Source organism: Athene cunicularia, assembly GCF_003259725.1.
Source record: "Athene cunicularia isolate RWA chromosome 20 unlocalized genomic scaffold, athCun1 chr20_part1, whole genome shotgun sequence".
In the NCBI taxonomy this organism is placed as follows: Eukaryota; Metazoa; Chordata; class Aves; order Strigiformes; family Strigidae; genus Athene; species Athene cunicularia.
This window is the reverse complement of record NW_020799125.1, coordinates 7850580-7857740: the sequence shown is the minus strand read 5'-3', so window position 1 is coordinate 7857740 and position 7161 is coordinate 7850580. Positions and strand designations below refer to the sequence as shown.

Below are 7161 nucleotides of genomic sequence, written 5' to 3'. Positions count from 1 at the left end.
TTGTGGGGTCTGGGTCTGGCCTAGGCGAGGGCAGCACAGTGGGAACCTCAGCCCTGCTCTGAGCAGTAACTTCCACAAAATGGATTCCAGACTAAAATAAAACTCTACTGCTCAGGAAGTAAATCAAAAGCACCCAACCCTCATTATTTTGAAATCCTTGGATTTTTACTCTAAGGTGCTGAGTCTTGAGAGCCTAGCACCATGAAACAAGCATTTACCTGCACAGCCTGCTGCAAGGCACGGGTCTCTGCACAGATCCTGGGCTTCTCTGCCCCAACCTGCTAAAACATCTTGCAGCAACCAAAGATCTCTTCCACAGGTTTTGTATGCACCAGATGACCCAAGTCTGCCTCAAAGCACATAAATTACAGTATTTCAAAGAAAATGAAGAAAGGAATATTTCAGTTAAAACAACCCAGTGACCCTAACTTGCTCTGCTGGGAATTTGCAGCCCACCAGGAGGTGAAAACGAAGGAGGCTTGCAGCCCAGATTCTGTGCTGATGGCCAGTGGCTGCCTGCGGAGAGGCTGCAGCCGAACCTGGTGGCACTGAGCAGCAAGAGAGGATTCATGTTCACCTCTGCCTGGCCAAGCAGATCTACCTACATGTACGGCTCTGCCCCGCAGCTCCCCTCCTGCTCCCAGCTCCTCCAGACAGCTCCCATCGCCTTTGCTGCTCTGGCTTTTCACAGACAGAAGTTTCTAGAAATGTTCTTTGATGCTGACAGCCTCCTTCTCCACTGCATGGAAACAGAATCAGAAATTCAGGTGCTAACATAGTCTTGCTGCAGCAGAAATTCGGCTAGGAATGCAAAGTCTTGCAGCACCCACTTTGCACCAGATTTGCCCAATTTCTCTATCTGCAGGTGGGACCCCAGGCCCGGCCAGCACTGGCCCCCAGCTCTGCGCAGCCCCTGGCAGAGCAGTGCCTGCCGGGCCCTGGCACAGAGGACAGAGGCTCCAGCCTGTCCCAGCAGTGCCATCTATTGCCACACTCGGCTCCTTCACAGAGGGCCAGATCTAGGCAGAGAGGGAGAAGAGGGAAAAGGCAAATTCTGACTTCCCGGTTCACCAGCATGCTGCTCTGCCTTAGAAAAATTGATGTTTAAAATATCTGCTTGACCACGCTAGTCCCACAGACAGTGATACCTGAGAGCTCTGTTCCCCGTCGGAGCCTGGGGTCAGATGTTCCTTCATCCTCCGTGGGCCACAGCTCTGCTCTGACCTTGCTGGTGCAGATCTCCTGTTGTTGTTATCTCCAGCATCCCAGTGGGCCATCTGCCCGCAGCCCTAGCCTAAGGGGGAGCAGGAGAGCTGCTACATGGTCCCTCCAGCCCTGGCACTGTCCTGTGCTCAGCATGGACCAGGCATGGCATCAAAACCTGCTCCACTTTCCCAAACTCCTCATAGCTGTGTCCAGTGGACTACTGCAGTTTTCTCCATCAGTGCCAGACAGTGTCAAGTACTCAGCTCTGCTTCAGATGAAGAGTGAAAACATATTGATGCTCATGTTGTTTTAAATGCAGGGTGTGATACCTTGACTCTATGGATGTCTTCATCTGATCATTTTGATATTCAGTGGCTTTCTTGTCTCTCACTTCTCATTTTTGGACTCCTGATTAAAAACAAACAAACAAACAAACAAACAAACAAACAAACAAACCCAAAAAACCCAACACTGAAAACATCCCCCAAACTTCCAGTAAATGTCTCTCCTCTTCCCACAGAGAAGCAGTGATAAGCATCACTGGCACATAGCACTACTGCTGGTATTCATGTTTCAGTTTCCACAAGGGAATGACTTCCACATTTCGGTTTCAAGGAGGAATGACTTCTGGGTGGGAGAGAGGCAGCTGCAGGCTTGGCTTGATAGCGATTGGGGTGGTGAGGGCCGTGGCTCTGTTGAAAGGTTTGGCTGGCACAGCACAGCTTTTCCACACAGAGATTGGCATTTCTGCTGACAAGCCAGCCCCACGCCACTTGCATGACCAGACCTAGTCCTCTGATCTTTTCATACCACCTCAGTAGTGTCTGAGGGAACAATTTTACATCCCCTTTAGCGTGTGGAGCCACAGGGCTTACCCAAGGGATTTCCAGAGCACTGAGCCTTTTGTATGAAACCACGCTGGCTTAGCCTAACTCAGTACACCATGGTGCTCAGACTAAGCACTCCAGCAACCCACAGATGGGTAAGTGGTGTCTGCTCTGTGCCCACTTCCCACAGCATCCCGTGGTGAAGGGACCTGGCTCTGTGCCCCATGCAAAGCCATCACCTGCTCAGCTGCTGGCAAGGCACCTCCATGCCTGAGGAAGATGGGAAAAAAAAGTTAAAAAATCAAACATCTAACTCAGGCCTTTCAGGTTTGTAACTTGCTCTTAGCTGAGTTATGTCTGTTACAGCCTTAAGGGCAATCTCTGCCCACCCAGAGACAGTCCTGGCAGCCCCATTCCAGCTTTCTGCCCTTCTCTCAGCCTGCACAGCTGAGACACTGATGTGCCTACACCTACACAGCAACTACTGCTTTGGAGTTTTGGCAGCTAAACCCCAACCTTTGCTCCAGAGCTCTCTCCCCAGGCCCAAGCATATCATAGTACACTGACCTCAGAGGGTCAGGGCCTCACAGAGGGTCTTGGCCAAAAACGAGGATCACAGTGCCAGAGACAGAATTCAACTCACCCCAGTGCCATCCTGCCTTATCTGATTCATTTTCAGTCTGGTGCAGAGACTCAGCACACAAATACCTAAACTATAACAGAAACTGCCAATGATTTGATCATCTTCCAATACACTGTAGAAATCCCTTTAAAGCAGCAGAGGAAACCACACTGAGCGGGGACATGCTGCAAAGATTTACCTCAGTCTGAAGTGGTTGCTCTGAATAAGAGTCTGAGGGAGAGCATACCTTCCCCTACAAAAATAAAATAATATAAAAGTCCAGCTCTGCCATCACTCTTCTGGGTACATTTGGATAAGAAATGGGTTAGATTATTCTGAATGGAAACCTGACACTGGAAACTCTGGGCTGCTGCTCAGAGCACATACAGCCTCCTCCAGACACTGGCCTTTCTGAAGAGCTCTGCTACATGTTCAGAGCAGTGTCACTGCAAAGAGGGAAAAGTTATTGTTTGTGTTACTTACTAATGTCTTTATTTTGTAAGTGCATGCTGTACAGACAATAATACAAGATCTGACAGCTGGCAAGCAAGGAAGAAAACTTGCACTGCAGGGAAGGGGATTTAACCATTCAAATTCAAGCCCGGGAAGCATGAATCTGCTCGAGTGCTGTTGATCCTCTCAGATCAGCACAGATTCAGGTTGCAAACTCTCATTTGACTCTAATGCAAAGCATAGTGCAAGCCTTGAGAGTTCTGAAAAAGTATTCAGATACACATTTATTATTATTATCCCAAGAAAACCATGGTTTTCACCCAATTACTTGAGGTTCCTCCTTTTCATTCATATCCTTTGTTGAAACCATGCACATGGCTACGGCTGTAGCAGCCTGAACAGATGCTGCTGTTTAATCCCTGAGCATATTTCTCAGCAGGTCTTGGACCCTCCATCTCTACACATGCCCTGCAGGGAGCAGAGCCTCCTGCAAGAGGCTGATGCTGAACTCAGCTCACTGCATCAGGGCTGATGACTCCGTGGTGGGACAGAGCCCTGGCAGCCCCAGCAGAAGGCTCAGAAATTGGAGGGAGGGCACAAAGGAGCATCCAGCAATCATGGCACACCAGTATCGGCATCATGATTTTAGCTGTAGACCACTTTAGCAATCAAGAAGGGTGACTGATAATGCTGATATTGTGTTATATTTTACCCAGCCAGATAAATCTCTCCTTGCTCCATACCCACACAGCCTCACATCTGCCTCAGGCAGAGAACAGAGGAAACCCAGGCAGGTATGTGTCTTCTCTGCCCTGGAGAAAGGGAGAGGAAGACACCATATGCTGTTAGCTAAAGACGCTGTCACAGCTCTTGCAGAGTAACTCCTTGAGCAAGGGTGAGAGAGCAAGGACCATGGAACATTTTGTGGTGCATTTCCCTGTGTTCCTGTTCTAGCCAAAAGTATTTGGGAGTGAAAAGATAATTAAGTCAAATATCTGTGTGTGAAGAAGTTGTCAGTACTAGGAGACATTTTCATAGAGCATGAGCTGCCTTCCCAGGCTCAGCAGCTGAGCCATCCAGTGACAAGACACGGACAGACACTGTGGAGCACAAGTCTGGACCTGGCTGTTTCTGAGCCAAGCATCTGGGTCTCCAGCCCTGCAGGCTGCAAAACCTTCCAGTGAATTTAACCACAAAGGTTAAGCACCTCCAGCAAACAAGGCCAAGTCATTTGTTGGTGGAGGTTGCAGACCCTGAAGGTGCTCCTGCCTGGGTGCTGCAATCATAGAATATCTCAAGTTGGAAGGGACCCACAAGGATCAAGTCCAACTCCATCACTCCAGCATTGTCCTTGAACCATTGGAAAGCAACTAGGAAAACTGCTTTTGGTCAGTTGTCACAGCCTGTCCAAGTTGCAGCCATCAGCATTGCATCAGGAAAGTGTGGGAAGTTGCTAATCTAAGTACAGCATCACACTTGGGACTCTGCACTTTCAGATTCATCTCAAGCAAAACATCTATAACTGCATTTTGCACTCAAGATATCGTAAAGAAGAAAGCAAAAATAAAAACCCACCATCAAAACAAACCAGCAGGGCCCTACCTACCACTCGCTGCCAAAGGCTGTTTGGAAATGCCAGTCTCCATCCGCCTCCTGAAACACAACCAGAAGCTGGCAAAGGCGCCTGGTGATGAGCAGCCTCCTCACCCTGCTGCAGAGGGGCTTTGCAAATCCACCAAACAAAGAACAACATTCCAGTTTTTAACGAGTTTAGCCAAACATTTCAGCAGATTGTCTTTTCCCTGACACATCTAGCAATATTTTGTCATCATAAATTGACTCTGGTTTATATTAACTAAAACCCTCTCTCATTCAATATCTAGTTTGAGAAATGTTGGCAATGAGCATTAATTCAAAGTAGATTTATACCCACAGACCGTGCTAGAGCGCTGGGTTGAGTTTCCCAAAACATGGACCTAAGTTTACCAAATAAGAACATGAAAAACCAAAGAACTGATTCACATCATCCAACTTACACAAGATAGATACACGAGGGCAGCGGGAATCCGCCAACATAAACCACTGTCAGACTTTGCGATATTCGTGTATACTTAAGAAAACATGAACTGCAGTGTCTCAAGAGTAGACAGTACTTGAAAGGAGTCCAGCATGGGGTTTAAAAATTCACTGCATCCTCAACTGCCCCTTGCGGGACACGGTGCTCCTGGAGCTGGGGGCAGGAGATGCTTCCAGGGAGCAGCCGCTGCTGACAGCTCACACAGGGCCTGGGAGCAGGGATGCATAAGTTAAGATACCTTGGTTTTCCAAGAGATATTTTATTCCTTGTGAACTTCTCACAGTGAGAAAAAACTCTAAAGATAGATTCATGGGATGTGCAAAAAACACTGCCTGCTTTTCCAAATGCCTTCCCAAATTATCCCAACTTACATCCCAACCTCCTCCTGTGCAGACAGACAGCCGGACTGTCACAAACATAGCTCACACCCTCCACTGAGACCGTATGTCCATAGGGGACCCAGCTCCCCTCTCTCTCCCTCTGATAGCCAAATGGCTTATCCAAATAAAGCATCAGCATGGGGAACTTCGGCTCCCTTGTAGGCTTGGCCAGATCTCTGCTGGGAGGGCTGAGGGCCATGAGTGCTGTGGCAATTCCTGGAGGCACCCAGGACGATGCTGCATGTCTCCAAAAGTCAGAGGAACGAGCACTCCCATGCCAACAGCAGAGGAAGGGACAAAAAGCAGGTGGCTGCAAAAGGTTGGTGTGGTGAGCAGGGCAGAGGAATCCAGCCCTACTAAGCCCCAGTGAGAGAGCAGGGATGCTGGGAGAGGCGCCTCATCACAAAAGCAACTGCGAGAGCACTTGGGTTTCTAAGCTCATCCCTTGGAAGGAGAAGTGGCTTCACCTCCCTCCATCCATCTCCTGGAGTGAGGAAGACCTTGCAGTTTGTCATTTCAGCAGGCTGACAGAGCTAGGCACATTTATTTGATATTTCTACAGAAGAATATGTCTGAGGAAAATCAGACTGCTGTTTGGGCCAAAACAGGCAGGGAAGGAGGAAAGGGGGAGTTGAAAAATTTCCAAGCTTTAAAACATTTTATTTTACCTTTGTTTTTTCTTCAAAGCAAAGCTTTGACATTAAGAGAGGAAAAATGTTATGTTGATAAATATTAATAGAGAAAAGGATTAAACAGACGGGTAAAATAGAATGAACATGAAACATCATCTTTGAGTTTGAGCACAAATGTTTCTCTTCAGCTCAGAGCTTTCCCTGATTTTGGTCATCGGACAAGAAAATCCACAGCAGATCCATCAGTTTTGCTCGGCAGAGGGGCAGGGGAAAGACAGATCCTTACCGAACATTCCAATGGCAACTGAAGAATGGTTACAATGATTTCTTCTTCTACTAAGTGACAGCTGCAAGAGCAAGAGTAACTAACTCACCCAGAGACAGGAAAGTCACAAGGATGTCCAGGAGCACCTTCAAGGCCAGACTTTATCTCACGCCTAGGAAGCAAAAGCCAACAGCTGCTTACCTACCAGCAGCTCAACTTCCTCGGGCACTCTGACACTCATACCTGGCTTTCACTCTGCATTTTTAAATATCCCTAAAAAGATGGGATTTCTCACTCTCTTGCAGGAATTGGACCCAGTTTTTCCTCAAGCTATTTTTTATTTTATCCACCTGATGTTATTGGCCTGATCAGCAAACGTCGGGGATGCCGGGAGGAAAACTTTTTCTCCCGGGAATGGAGAAATACCCCACGGCACCTTCCTTGCCCTCCATTCCCACATCCCCAGGCTGCCCCCAGCCCCGTCCCCTCCCCTCACACCCCCAAGGCCTTTCTCCACAGGCTCTCTCTGATTTCCCCCTTCCAGGCTCACTCTTTCCCACCTCGCAGCTCCAGCCCGGTGCCACCGGGACTAGTAAAACCTCGCTGCGAGCCACCGTGACACGCAGCCCCGCGGGGAGGGCACCGGTCACGGGTAAACCGGGCTGGACGCCGCAGCCGGCCTTGCCCTGCGGCTTCGGG

At 48.7% G+C, this 7161-nt stretch overlaps 1 long non-coding RNA gene across 1 annotated transcript; it reads right to left on the bottom strand.

Annotated features, from left to right (window-relative positions):
- Positions 1-1524: 1524 nt before the first annotated feature.
- LOC113487426 lies at positions 1525-7139 on the bottom strand. Its single transcript, XR_003399783.1, has 3 exons — positions 7023-7139; positions 6572-6634; positions 1525-1614 (listed from the first exon to the last, which is right to left on the bottom strand). It is a non-coding gene; the product is annotated as an uncharacterized LOC113487426 (long non-coding RNA).
- Positions 7140-7161: the final 22 nt, after the last annotated feature.